The sequence below is a fragment of the Corapipo altera genome, unplaced genomic scaffold (genome assembly GCF_003945725.1).
Source record: "Corapipo altera isolate COAL_440 unplaced genomic scaffold, ASM394572v1 23, whole genome shotgun sequence".
Classification (NCBI taxonomy): domain Eukaryota; kingdom Metazoa; phylum Chordata; class Aves; order Passeriformes; family Pipridae; genus Corapipo; species Corapipo altera.
The window spans coordinates 8,741,615-8,755,699 of record NW_020884878.1 but is presented as its reverse complement, the minus strand read 5'-3'; positions in this window follow the sequence as shown (position 1 = coordinate 8,755,699).

Here is a 14,085-nt window from a genome sequence, read left to right as displayed (position 1 = left end):
TCCAATTACCGGTCTGTGATTTGCTACTGGTTCAGGAAATTACATATTGAATAATGCCATTATCTTCACTTCAGTTGTGGGTAACATTGACAAGAGATAAGATTTCAACACATAGTGTCAAGAGACATATGTGTAGGTCCTTCAAGTTATGGTTCTAGACTAATTTTTTATTATGAACCTCTTCAATTGTTTTCTATGTGATAAACTAGCCAAGACTATATGTGTTGGATAGGATCCATTTCATTCTTTGACCTAGCATTTAAGTGGGCCTGGAAAAGAGTAGAGTCCTTGGCCTTCAGGCCAGTGTAGTTGGCCTTCTTCACTAGTGGAATGCAGCCCTGCAGCTGGGTTTTATACTCAGACTCTCTCAGTGGCAAAACGTGTCCTTACATCCATACTGACCTTCATGAACTAAATTATTGGGTGTCCCCAACACAACCCATACCCTTCAAAACTCTTGCAAAATCTTTAGACAGGAATTATTTTGTAGAAATACTCTAAGTACAAACTCTCTGCATGCTTCCCTATCGAAGTTATGTAAAGGTTCATGAGATCACTGAAGAGTAAGGAAGGAGCATGACTCCACTGCTGGAAGATGAGAATGCATGCCCGGGACAGAGGCAGACTTTCTGCAAGGCTTACATATTCAGTGGAAACTAGCCCAGAGACTGCAATTCAAAATAAAACATGGCAAAGGAATTATGTAATAATCACAGAACTTTTCTTGAGAGAAAGCATTAGGAGACAGATATATTTGACAACAGAGACAAACATACCTACAAAATTTAGCCAATGGTAAATTTAAAGCCTGTGATATCACCATCTTGATTACTATAAGTACAGTGAAAATTAAATATAAAGAGGTGAATACTAGGATGCCTAGATACTGTTTGGATGCAAAGGTTGTTCATGCATATTGTTTGATGGCTGGAAGAAGCTCAGTAATACAGTTTTGGTCATCATATTGTAAAGAAAGAACTCTTGATATTTATAGGAGATAATGTCCTGATGAAAAGGACATTTCTCTTGATCTTCTGTGCATGTCAGAAAGAGTGATTTAGGTCACAGGAAGGACAAAAAACTTAAAGGAAAAGTTAGTCTGATTTGGGCTTAGTTTCATAGAAGAAAAATATATTAAGTGGTTGGCCCTTTACAGTGATGAGCTTTCTTAACCCCTCTTGGGTTATAGAAAACAGAAACAGTCTCTGTATATCTCCCTAACTTAGCCAAAAGGGACAATGGGAAACCCCAGAGCAAATTGCCATAAAAGGAAAAGAAAAAGAAATCCCAAAAGACGAATTCTTTGTTTAAGACAGTCACTAATTCTGTAATTGGAAGCCACCATGAACTGAATACAGGATAAGAATACTGAAGCAGTTGAGATGACTTTTCCTGAGCACCTAAAGTGAACTTGCAATGCCAACTACGGCATGAACTGATGATATTGTTGTCTCTCAGGTTTACCAGGAACTGACAGAAGGGATGAAGATAATTTCCTTGGTCCCTTTACACCATAAAGTTCTCACTGGGTCCCCTCCGAAGTTAATGTTAAAATGTGTGGTTGATGTGGCTGCCTGGCTGTTGATAGTGCTATCCCTTGATTTGCTGTCCTCCTGAAGAGGTTTTTTTACTCTCTGTTAGAGAGTAATGTTCTGCAGAAATCTGACATAGGATCCAAGTATTAAACTCTCGCTTGCTGCCTAATGACAGCATAATATTTATCTGCTATATAAATCTATATATAGCCTTTATGGCTCATTGACATCCCAGTATGTACTGTTGGTTGCTTTTAGTTTCCAAAGATTTTATTCTTGTGGCTTAGGAATGCACAATAACATTGCCAGTTCAAGTGGAAAATGCAACTTGAGTAACATTATGCTTCTTGCTTACTTTAATACAGGGAGACTTGGATCTCAGTAGCATCACAAGTAGAGTAGTAAAATCCTCATTATTATACTTAAAATGTTTGAATTTTCAGTCAGATATAATCAGAAAATAACCCCATGGCTACTATTTAATCATATCTGAAAGCACATGAATAAAATGACTTTGTAGATTTGTTACAGAATACAGTTAATAATCCCCTCTTATTTGGTCACATTCTCTTGTGCTGTCATACACAGCCTCATCCCAGATGCGATGAACATTCTTGTTTGAAAATTTGTATGACCTTATGATCTGTAAAATGATGAGAGAAGTTTGCCTGCTTATTCTTAAATATCCTTTTCTTTTTAGCATTTGTATTTATTAGATACTCATTAGATAGCTGTAGCTTCACTAGTATTTTTATGAGTTTAGCATTTTGGTAGGTGGTGGACTCACAATCCCTGGAGGTGTTCAAGAAACAACTGGACGTGGCACTTAGTGCTACAGTCTAGTTGATAGGATGGAGTTCAGTTGGAGGTCTATTATATAAAAAATCTGTGATTCTGTGATTTAGTTCCTTTTTGGAGTCCTATTTGGACAAACTGGTTCATATCTGAGGATAATTTCCGTTGGCTCATTTAAATCTAATGTAACGTACATATTTGTTTACAGACTTGCCCGTAGACCTGAATAATAGAGCATTTTCAAGGTATTAACACCTCAAGGTAAATTAAAATATTGTCCTTACCTAATTATATCCATTAAAAGTTAGATAACAAATCTAAGTCCCGTCAGGCTTCTTCAAACATCTATTTATCCCACTTGTGTTAGAGATATAAAAAGCAGAGATATCATATTCTCTCGAGTTGCCTATCTCTAAATTAGGTTAGATATTTGGTCGTCTGCAGGGCCAGGAGTTGGACTCAAATGATCTTTGTGGGTCCCATCCAACTCAGAATATTCTGTGATCTGATGTTTCTGAGACTGTCCTGTGAGAAGCGAATGTTGAACAGCACATCTACACCAACAATAAAGTGTGCAAACAAACAAACACCCTATCTCTGTGATTTGAACAATATCACTTGTCAGAAACAGTGAACTCACACCTACAAGAAACAAATGACTGACACGGTAGGCTCTGTGATATATGATATTTTCCAACTCTGCTTCTCTTTCACAATGAGAGTTTGCTAACTTCTTAGCAACCAAGAAGAAATTGCTTGAAGAAATTATTATGTTAATAGCTACAACCTTTTCCTTGCAGGCTGTCTAAGGACATCACTTTGTACAGATATTTGTATTGGTAGGGGTCTCAAACCTGCACAGTCATAATTTCATTAACATTTCTGGCATTCAGTCACAGCTTTATCTCTGTCTTTTAGATGGGAAGTAATAGAGATTTCTGTATAGGAATGAAGTGTGAGTCTGGAGACAAATGTGTATGTCCTGACTTCCAGAGTCATGCTGGAACCTCAGCCACAGGAGAGGCTTAAATCATAATGCCAGCCACAAGGGACCATTGGGCTCCCTTGCCATCTTAATCAAGACACCAAGCAGAGGAGCCTGAGGACTCTGAGGAAGAGAATCTGAATTGGCTTAGAGCTGAAATATAATGAGCAGGCATAGCCTCTGTAATTCTTTTAGCTGAAAACCTCACTGTCTTAGTGAAGCAGACTGGTGTATTACATTCTATTAAAACTAATTGTCTACAAGACTCGTAGGGTAACATAATATTATTTTAACATTTTTGGCTCTAAGACTGTCCTTATACCTTTAAATATAAAGATTATTTCTTGGAAAAGTGATTAGAATATTAAAACTCTATAAAAGTAGGCATTAGCTGATGATCCTGTCATTATGTTGAGTACCCATGGATTCACCTCAGCACACCTAGTGATTTCACAAAGGCTATTATCTCGTGGCTATATCCCCTTCTTCTGAGCTTATTACTTTAAATAAAAAATGTTAATGGTTTCTGAGAAACTCATGATGAGAAATGGAGAATTTCTTAACAAAGAAACATGCTTTCCAAATTTGAAAGCTTGCATTAAACTTTCCATCAAATGCCTGAAATTCTCAGTTGGCCAATAAAGTTACAAGGTGAATTCAGCCTTCTTTTTTACAGAGCTGCCATTTGGATATGCTTTATTTTTATTTATTAAATTACACAGCTCTGCATGTTATGCATAGCAATTGCATAAGAATGTACATTATGCTTTCACATACAGGGAGAATGGGATGCAATTATAAATTCTGAATCACAAACAAGGTCAGACTGAATGATCTGAAAGCTCCTTCTGACCCCACAATCTGAGAGGTCACACATTGATCTCAGAATAATGGCTACACAGGGAGAGGTAACAGTGGACATTTTAAAATCTGAAGAGCAGGCAGAATGACATTAAAATAAATATTATTAAAGTAAATATTTGTCTGTATTGCATGTATGACCCTGTACTGGGGAGCAAAGACAGCTAAATGCTTTTGAGTGATTGGAAAGGCATAAGCAAAGTAAAAGGTTGCGGCACGAGCAGCAGGTGTTTAGATGGAATTTAGGTCTTTCCAATAGGACCTCAGTCTGTGCAGACTGTTGGCACTCATAGTAAAGGCTTTGGGTGCCAGTGAAAAACAGTTTCCAGCAGTAATCAGGACCCTAGCAACCAGAGGTACTATAGAACCCTCCTCTCTTTAATCCCTTAGTTCAGTGGAAGTTTGGACTCCTTACTCTCAGACCATATCGTTTTCACTTTCACCTTTCTTCACTGTTTCCAAATCCTTTCAGGGCTACAGAAGTAGTGTCTTCTGGCACTCTGCATGTAATGCAAGCTACAGGGAACCCATAAGATGATTTTGGAGTATGTTTTGCTTAGTGAAAAGCCATACCAAACACTTTCATAATCCAGAACCGTGATAGCAGCTGGGAACCAGAGGTGAGTCAGAAGGTATGAGCTCTAGAAATATGCTCGGCTAGTCTAGGGAATAACCAGCCTTGAAGAAATCCTGCACAAGGGTCTTGGCAATCAATTAAAACATTTTGAAGAGAGGAGTAATCAGACTGTAACTTTTGCTGGAAGGCAGAGGAAGGATAAATTGGTGAAGATGAGGAGACCACACTGTTGACAGCATGGGCAATTCTGACATAGTCTGTGTATTTTGTTCTTCTTACTCACAAAGTGAAAAGACAAACAAAAAAAAAATCAAACTAAATGAAAACAAGCTACCTAGAAATGGAGATGAAATGTCAATGTAAACTTTACTACTACAACCTAAAAAATTAAGTTCCCAGGAAAGCTCATAGGAGCTGAGATATTAGTATTTACTAGGGCTAATAACGGATGGAGAGAAGGTATAGATATTATATTTTGCAGGTGATAAGCCTATTCATGCAAGCAAGTATATCAGTCAGGGAGTGGAGGAGAACTGGCACACACTGTGCACTAAGAATGATGCTGGCAAAGGCCTGACTGAGTGAAAGCCAGAGTGGTTCATTGTGCTGGATTTCTGTTGCTTCAAATAAAAATTCTGTTAAAAAAGTTATTAGAGAACTTCAGGGAATTTGTCAATAAGATTTCCTGCTAGAATATTGAAGGCTGGTTATGTTTCACTGAAGAAAGAAGAATTTAATAACATTCATTATGCACAAGGAAAATAGACATTTACATTAAGAAATATTTCATATCCCTGAGCAACAGCTCTTGGTTTTGTACTTCTGAAAAGTTCTCTTTCTCTGAACAGGAAGGTGAGCTGAGCATAACCTATCTTCCTAAGCAATGCCACCTTTTTCCAGTTGACCTCTTTACAAAACCTTTATCAATTTCTCTCCATTTGCCTTGCTAACATCATCCTGGATATATAAGAAATATGGACTATGTTGACTAATCTTTTGTCTAGTCTCCTCAAATAGAGAATCAATAAATTAATAAAATGGAGGGAGGGGAGAAAGAAGCAAAAGTTGTCTTAAGCAAACACTAATTTAGGCAGCATTTAATAGAACACTAAGATTTTTAGCACAGTAAGTGAATGATCCCTGCACTTTAGTGTGACGTCTCCTCCTGCATGTGTGGTTGAGCACTCCTCTCCATTTCAACACAGGTCTGTCTAGTCTTGAGATGCAATCATATATAGCATCATAACCTGCAGTTTATGGACATTCAAGACATAACTCTGGCAATGCAATAACTGCAACATCTAGTTCCCCTCTGTGGGTTTCTCCTCTGTGTCTTTTTGTCCTTCTTTATCCTTATTTCCCCTCTTTGTATCCAGAGATCATCTTGTGGCACACAGTTTGGTACTCCAGCGGGTCTTCCCATACGTAGACTACTCACAAAGCAGGAATTGAAATGCAGTTTTCCAGTTTTCATACCAAGCTGATCTGGGAAGGATGAAGGTGTCTTAGTCAGTTGGAACAACAGCCTGGAACAAGGACAGGTACTTTCACTAGAAATGATGAGCACTACAATTTCAGCACATCACAAAAAAGTTGGACTGGGAATACTGTTTTATCTGTTTTATCTGTTTCTCTCACTTTACTCTAAGTTGTCAAATCCTACAGGTACAAATGTGTAGCCAATCAGGACAAACACTAGAAGGTTAGGATGTGATGACTTATTTGATCTCTTTTTTACATCCGAAAAATGAAGCAGCTGGACATCATCACATGGCAGACTGGCTTTGGATTCATTAGTAATGATGTTTTTGACATATAGTTTGTGATCATTACCCACTATAAGCACATTAAAGGCATATCAGCATGCTATAACACTGTACCCTAAAGCAGTACTGTAGGCATCTATTCACAGAGCTCTAGTATTAAGTTTTACAGTTAAAACTGTAAAACTCAGGAGGGAGTTAGATTGTAGAGCAAGAGGATTGCTATCACTGCAGCATTTGCTGCAGTATTTTGGAGTGCCAGTCTAAAAATCTGAAGATACAATGGGAAGAAAGTGTTAGAGACACGCAATGAATTTCTCTAGTTCTTGGAAAGGTATGACCTCCACTGGTTTTCTGTTCAAGGAAGTTTAAACCAAGGGCATGCCTAATACACTAACAAAGATAAAGTGACAGATGCTATTTAAACACTGAGCAGGCATAAGGGGAGTGTAGACAATATTTTCACATAAAGACCCATATCTTGCATGTCATATGAAGTACTAACCCAGATCCAGAAACATGTCAATAAATCACAACTGGAGTAGACATAGGAACATAATTTGTGCATTCTCTCCCCTCAAGCCAGGACAGAATTTGTTTTGCCATTCTTATCTGAATGCAGGGTGTCAAGCCTGAGTCCTTTGCAAAATTTCTTGCATTTATATTCTGATGGAGAGACAACAGAACACTCAGAAATATTTTCTGATGCTGTATTTTCAATGTCTGGCTGCATCAGAGACTTCTCAAAACGGTACAAATGAGATCTGTACCACAGACTTGCTGAGAATACATGCAAACATTCTGTCCTAAAATGAAGCATTGCCACAAGACTTTATCACATATTTATGTAAACCTATAAGTTTCTGCTGTGAAGGAGAGGGTGTTGTAGGGTCAGAAAAGGTCAGGAAGGGCTGGTTACCAGTGAGAAACTGTGTCATGACTGAGCTTGTATTTCAAAGAAGTTCAGACTTCCCTGTAGAGGGTTAATTTTGCAACTTCAAGTTGCTCTGTCCATCCATTAACACACATTTTTTTGTTCAGATGACACATCAAAAGCTGAAACTCTTTTTGTACCCAGACCCAGAAACAGGGTCTGGCAAACCTGTAGGCACTGCAGTAAACTGTTCACAACATTCTCTACTTGGGTGAGGTGAGGAAAGGACTTGCACTTTAGTTTGAAATATAGACCAGTTCTGTAAATTCAAATTCTCCACTTAGGTTTCTGTTGGGACTTTGCAGGGTACTTGGTTTCTTTCATGCTAAATTTATCTGAATGACCTTATTATGGAAAATGGGATTTTATATCTCAATGCCCATTACGTTATTTTTTTTTATTTGTTACAGTGAAAACATTTCATTAAAGCCCTTATTGAATAGCTAAGTGTGAATCTTGGAAGTGAATAGAAGTCATTTATTGAATCAGGCCTCAATGGAACTAAGAAAGCATGTAGAGCTGCAGAACTATGAAATGCTTAGTGCACTTGGAGTTTCACAGCAAAATGCTACAAAAGCCAGCTCAAGTTCACTTCTGAAATAAATAAAGGAGGGACCCAAATTGTTCCATTTCAGGGTCGGTGTTCATCCCTCTTTTGGGAAAAAATACTGCCTCCTAAATGGAGAGGAAGTGAAGTCACTGCTACATCCTGCCTGTGACTGTTAGTTGTCTTCCTCACTTTGCCAGTCCTGCTTGAAAGGCCAAAGGGAGTGGACTGTTCAACTCCTGGACCTGGTTTGTCCTTGAAGGGAGATAGGGAGTCGTTAGGATCTGTTTCCCCCAAAGGGGAGGATAGAGCCACTGAGACTTGTGCTGTCTGTACCACAGAAACTCAAAGTGTAATCTCCCTCTGCTCTCCAATTAATTAGATTATTAAAATCATTCTGAAGCTTTAACTTAAACCATAATTCAGTTCTTTCCTCTTTTTAAATTATTTAAAGCCAAAATGCAGATGTAGGAAATTCAAATGTACTTAAAGATCAGGGATTTTAATTTGGGGTCATTATTGGTGTACACTGCGGTTGTATTTCAGCAGCTAAAGAGAGGGGAACAGATTCTGCTCCTTGGTACCCCACTGTAAATCAAGAGAAACTCCACTGATTTCAGTGGCATTTATTCTTGAATTACCATGGCTTAGTTGACAGCAGAGTGTGGCTGACTGTGACTCCATAGAGATATATACTGTTTATATGTTGAGCCTATTGTTGATTAAATATGCACACAAATGCAACAAGCCATCAGTCAAAGAAATCACATTTTCTCTGCTGCCAAGATATAAACTAAAATCATGAAAAGAGAATGCATTCCTCTGATATATTGAATGATACAATTTCAATAGAAAGCATTGCTCCACATTATTTTAATGTGATTAGTGCCTGTGAAAGGCACTGAATTAACAGATTGGAAACGCGTGTTCTCTGTTCACCGACTAAAAACCAAAAAAACCTCAACAGCTGATATCCTCTGCCCTCTTCTACCAGTCTTCCTTGAACCTGATTTGAAGGGTCTCTTGTGACAAACAGGAGATTTCTGTTGCCATTGCTGCTTATTCTGAGGAACATACAAATAAGAAAACAGCTTTATTTACAGCGGCTTTCCTGAGATGTGAATATTGGCCTGTTACATTTCTTATGATCTGACCTTGCTGCAACAATCAGGTGCTCTCAAGTTGTTTCAGATCTGATCTTAGGATCAAAAATTAGAAGTTCAGCCAAGTCCTGCTAAATAATGGCCCAGTATGTAAATACTCAGTTACCACCTATGCATCATAGGTCTGTTTCTTACTGACAGGAGTAAATTTCTTGGATGTCCTTGTGCTTTCAGCCAATGATTGAAACACTTTATGTGAGATATATCACACAATTTATAGGCAGATATGGTTAGGTAGATCCTATCTCCTGTGCATCTTTGGCATCTTATAGCATTTTGGTTTTAAGGATGTTGCTCTAAAGTCTAACTAAATATATTCGTAATAAAGAGACAAGATGAATATTCAAATATCTTTCCAACTCTGAGCATTCTAGTAATCCATATTTTTCTGAGAACAGTTGAATATATCGCATTTAACAGTATATTAATAATGACACTGTTGTAGCACTTGGATGCAGTACTGATTTAGTGTGTGTTTCTTAGTTATTTACGGATGTCTTGATTCTCCATTATTTTGAGCACTCATATAAGGTATTTGGAATTCATACTCAGCTGAATCTTTAAGTTTGTGAAAATCTGATCCTTTGTGGGGTTGGGTACAAAGGGCAACATGCTCTTATATAAAATTTTGGTGAAGAAAAAAGGCAAATATTTCACAGATCCTAAAGATCTGTCTCTCATCTTTCTTTTTTTTGTACCTTGATTGATACCTTGATTTTATTGGTTAATTTTTCTTAGTGACGTGTAATATTTATGAGTAACTGCATTGACTCAGTAGAACTCTCTGGGGAATAAGCTATCACATGCAGTTTTTAAAGATGATAAAATCCAACCACACACTAGGTTTAATACTCCTACTGTCAGCTAATGAACACCAGTGCAGTCCCTTGGCATCCTCAGGTCTTAGACATAATTTTTTTGCATAAAGTCAAAATCTGTTGTTATTGACTGCATTAATAATAATATGAAGTATTAATTTTGGGGGGTTAAAAAAAAAAAGAAAAAAAGGAAAAGGACAGAAAAGAAAAGCTGCCTGAGATTCACTCTCATATGGGTGCATTCCCTGGACTGCTGGCACACAAAGGTTAATGAAATCTGCAAATGAAGTAGTAAGTGATGTCAGCAGTTAGCACATTACCATTTTCTCTCATCTATTCATCTGAAGTGCAGAACAGATAACTTTAACTATCATCTTCAGCACAAAAAAAGAGAATAATAAAAAAAAAAGAGAGTTTAAGGCATTGTCAAGGGGCCATTCAGCTTTGGCTCTTAATTAAAGTAAACATAGTAAAAAACATCTCCATTAAAAGAGAAAGCTTTAACCTCTCCTAACATTCTGACCACATTCAAATGAGGGTGGAATGCATGCTACCTCATGGAGAGAGCTTGCAGTATAAAATTTTGCCAGTATAGCCACTGCCAATAAAAAATATTGTGATTTTCATTTTGCTGTGCTCATTCATCACTGGAAAAATGCAAGAATGAGATCTTCCATACAAGTTCAAACATATGCCCTTGGGAGCTACAGAATTACTTTCAATGCAATTCCAAATGTTAATATCCCCACAGGAATGTAGATTCAACAGAGTAACCTACTATTCTATATAGCCATCATATTCACCTCAGTGAGTGAACATCATGCATCAGTTTGGCTTGATACTGTGATTAGCTACTTTGGGGCTGTGCTGAGTAATCAGCAGCATCAACAGTTCCTCCTTAGGCTTCTGTCTAACCAGATTTGACATGGGAAGACTCTCCTTCATTTTTTTAAACATATATTTTATATATTATATATACTTATATATACACATATACTCACTCCAGAAAACAAGATAACACAGATCTAACAGTATTTTATTGATGTTTTTAATCAATTTATAATTTATGTTATAATAATGATCAAGTGAGACAGTCAAAAAGAGAGAGAGTGGAGGGGACTTCATTGCCACAAAATAATAAGCGGAAGTGTGGGTAGAAACATGTTCTCCTTACACAGCTCTAGCATGTCACATCCAAATTACTGGGCTTGCTTCTGATGAACTTCTTACCAGATAGGTATTGGCAACTTTGGAAGAACTTTTGCTTGAAGATAGTATTGCTCTCTTCAAGAGTGCAATAGTACTGGATAGAACACTGGTTAAAATAATTTACGGGATGAAAGAATAGAGGAATTAAAATTTCAAGGTCTGGCTTGAATTTAAGAGGCATTAACATCATATAGACTTTCTGAAAGCAGTCCGTTCGAGACAATGATTCTTAGTACTTTTATTTAAAAAAGCAATATAGAAATGTAGAGTCAAGAAAAAACAAATACAAAACAACCTAACTTTACCTGAGACAGAAGTTTTTCATTTAAAGGCAGCTAACTGAATTATAACTAGTACATGAACCATGAGGGGAGACAGCTGCTGAGTCCCTACAGAGGTATCTTAAAGTTTTATGATAAATGTTCAGATAAGGACAAAGGTATTCAAAGAAACTGGATGATATTCATATTTACTTCATTTCCCTTGCTTTCAGCAAGAAAGCAAAGAAATAAAAAAAAAATAAAAATTGCTAAACACAGGAAAGGTGCGTAGAAATAGAACTGGATGGGATGCGAGACATTGTTCAGCAATAACTGGGACCCCAGTCACAGACCAAAAGGCTATTATTTCAGGTGTCTATGATTCAGAGGAAGAAGTCTGCTTTTAACCTTAAAACTGGGAAAGCATATACAGTAATGACTGAGGGAATGTGGTAATGCTAAGAGATTTTCAGTAGGCCTTAAGATACTGTATAACTTCAACTTTTATGCTAAGGACAAAAAGAAATGTCAAAACAAGATGAATTAAAGGCAATGGTCATGGACAAAAGACTACAGAAAGAATTAACTTTTCACCTCCACAGCTAGAACTGACCGCAGACCAAGAGCTGACTGGTTTAGGTAACCACAGGACATACAACTCAGGCTAAAGGTTAGACCTAATCTGCCCAAAGACAGAATGACAAATTAGGTGCATCCACTTGCCATAATTAGATAAGAAGGTTTTGCTTCAGACTGACATTTGCCTTGCTTTGAATCTGCGTTCGTACTGAGGTTCTCACCTGCGTGGTGAGGAGATCTGTGCTGCCTTTAAATGCAACAAATGAGATCTGGGCAAAATTTGGCTCTAGCACACTGCCTCCAAATAACCTTTCCTAAAAGGTTGAGAAATGGTGCTAAGTTTGTAAATAACACTAGTTTGTTTTAAAATGTATTTATATTTATAAAATTGTGTTCTATGTATACTTATTCATAAAATGTTTACACTAGATTTTTAAATAATTCACTATATTATTTGATCAATAGTTTCAGTATTTAAAACAAATTCTTTGAAATACTTCGACTTTTACTTTAACAATCCTTTGAAGTCTTCTGGTTCCTATATCATGCTGGGACGTTAACATCACTCTCAAAGCAGAGTAAATCACACCTGTGTCATTCTTGGGAGATGTTTGTCTAACTCATTGTAGAACTCTTACTGCTGTTCGGTGAACTTCTCTGATCATCAAAAAGTGCTTTCTCTACCTCAATTGTATCACAGCTTATGTTTCATCTATTCACACACACACATTAAACCCTTCTCAATTTAGGACAATTTCCAAAGTTCACTGAGGTCAATGGAATCACTTGCACTTACTTTAATAGAATCAGGCCCTCAGAGATGAGAAACTTATTTTATACATTTTCAGTCATCATTGCAAAGTCATCTCATTTAAAAAAGGAACTTTCTTAAGCAAACATCATGATCTTTGGGTGGGCAGTGATGTTTATCTTAAAATGGAAACTTTTTTTCCCCACAGGTAGAATGTCTACATGGTGAAATGCAGAATATGGCTGAAACTGTAAAAAGAGTTCTACCGGAAATAAAGAAAATTAACTTGTTTTATAAACAAAGGCGAAACAGTAAAAATGATGTGGGTTTTGTGCATGTTAAAGCTTCATGTAAGCATAAACCAGACCTGAATGTATTTTAAAAAATTGCTCACTGGATGAGTTTTGTCTCTGTGAATTGTTTGGGATTAAACTGTGATCTTCTCAAATACATTTGCTCTTATTGCTTTATTGACAATACATTATGAAGAAGTCTTCATCTGTAGCTCATTTTTTAGCTCTGTTTGTTGGAAATATAATTACATACTACATTTCTTTTGCCTGATTGGGGGAGTGGTGTAACTGTTAGACACAGGTTTCCAGTGTCAGTACTATGATTAGGATTTTAAATTCATTGGGGATGAGTTGGTGTATCATTCAAATCACGCTGAAAAGCCTTTGACTGCAGCAACCCTGGCTTGCAATCACATTGCTCAGTGGTAGCCCAGAATTTGCAACTTGTTCATAAATATGTTCTGTGGGTTGAAAGTACTGAAATAACAAGCAAAGCTGTGCAGTCCCTACTTATTGACTTATATTCTGGATTAGTTTCTTTTCTGTTTTGTTTTGTTTTGTTTTGTTTTGTCTTGTTCATAAGGAGGACTATAGGTACAATTTAAACTCTTTTTACAGGGAAACAAATATTTAGATCCATGTTAATAAACATCATTATTTTATTTATTATCAACTAAACATTGCATTAATAATGCTATTATCTTGCTATCAGGATCCAAGTTGTGAAGCTAAGAATTTAAAGATATTAATCTCTTTATTATTTATGTTTCATGCTATTTTAATAAGGTTTCCCCTTCACCTTACTTTACATAATTGCTATATATTTACAACATTAATTCAAAATTAATGGACATTTATTTATAGGAATTAATTTTGTTTCTATATTAAAGCTGCTAATGAAACATATTGGTAGGTTCGTACTGTGGAACCAATTATTTCCTACTATATCTGTAAGTAACATTACAGACCAGCTTGCAGTTATGTTCCTGAACATAATTGTCATTAAATTTTGTAC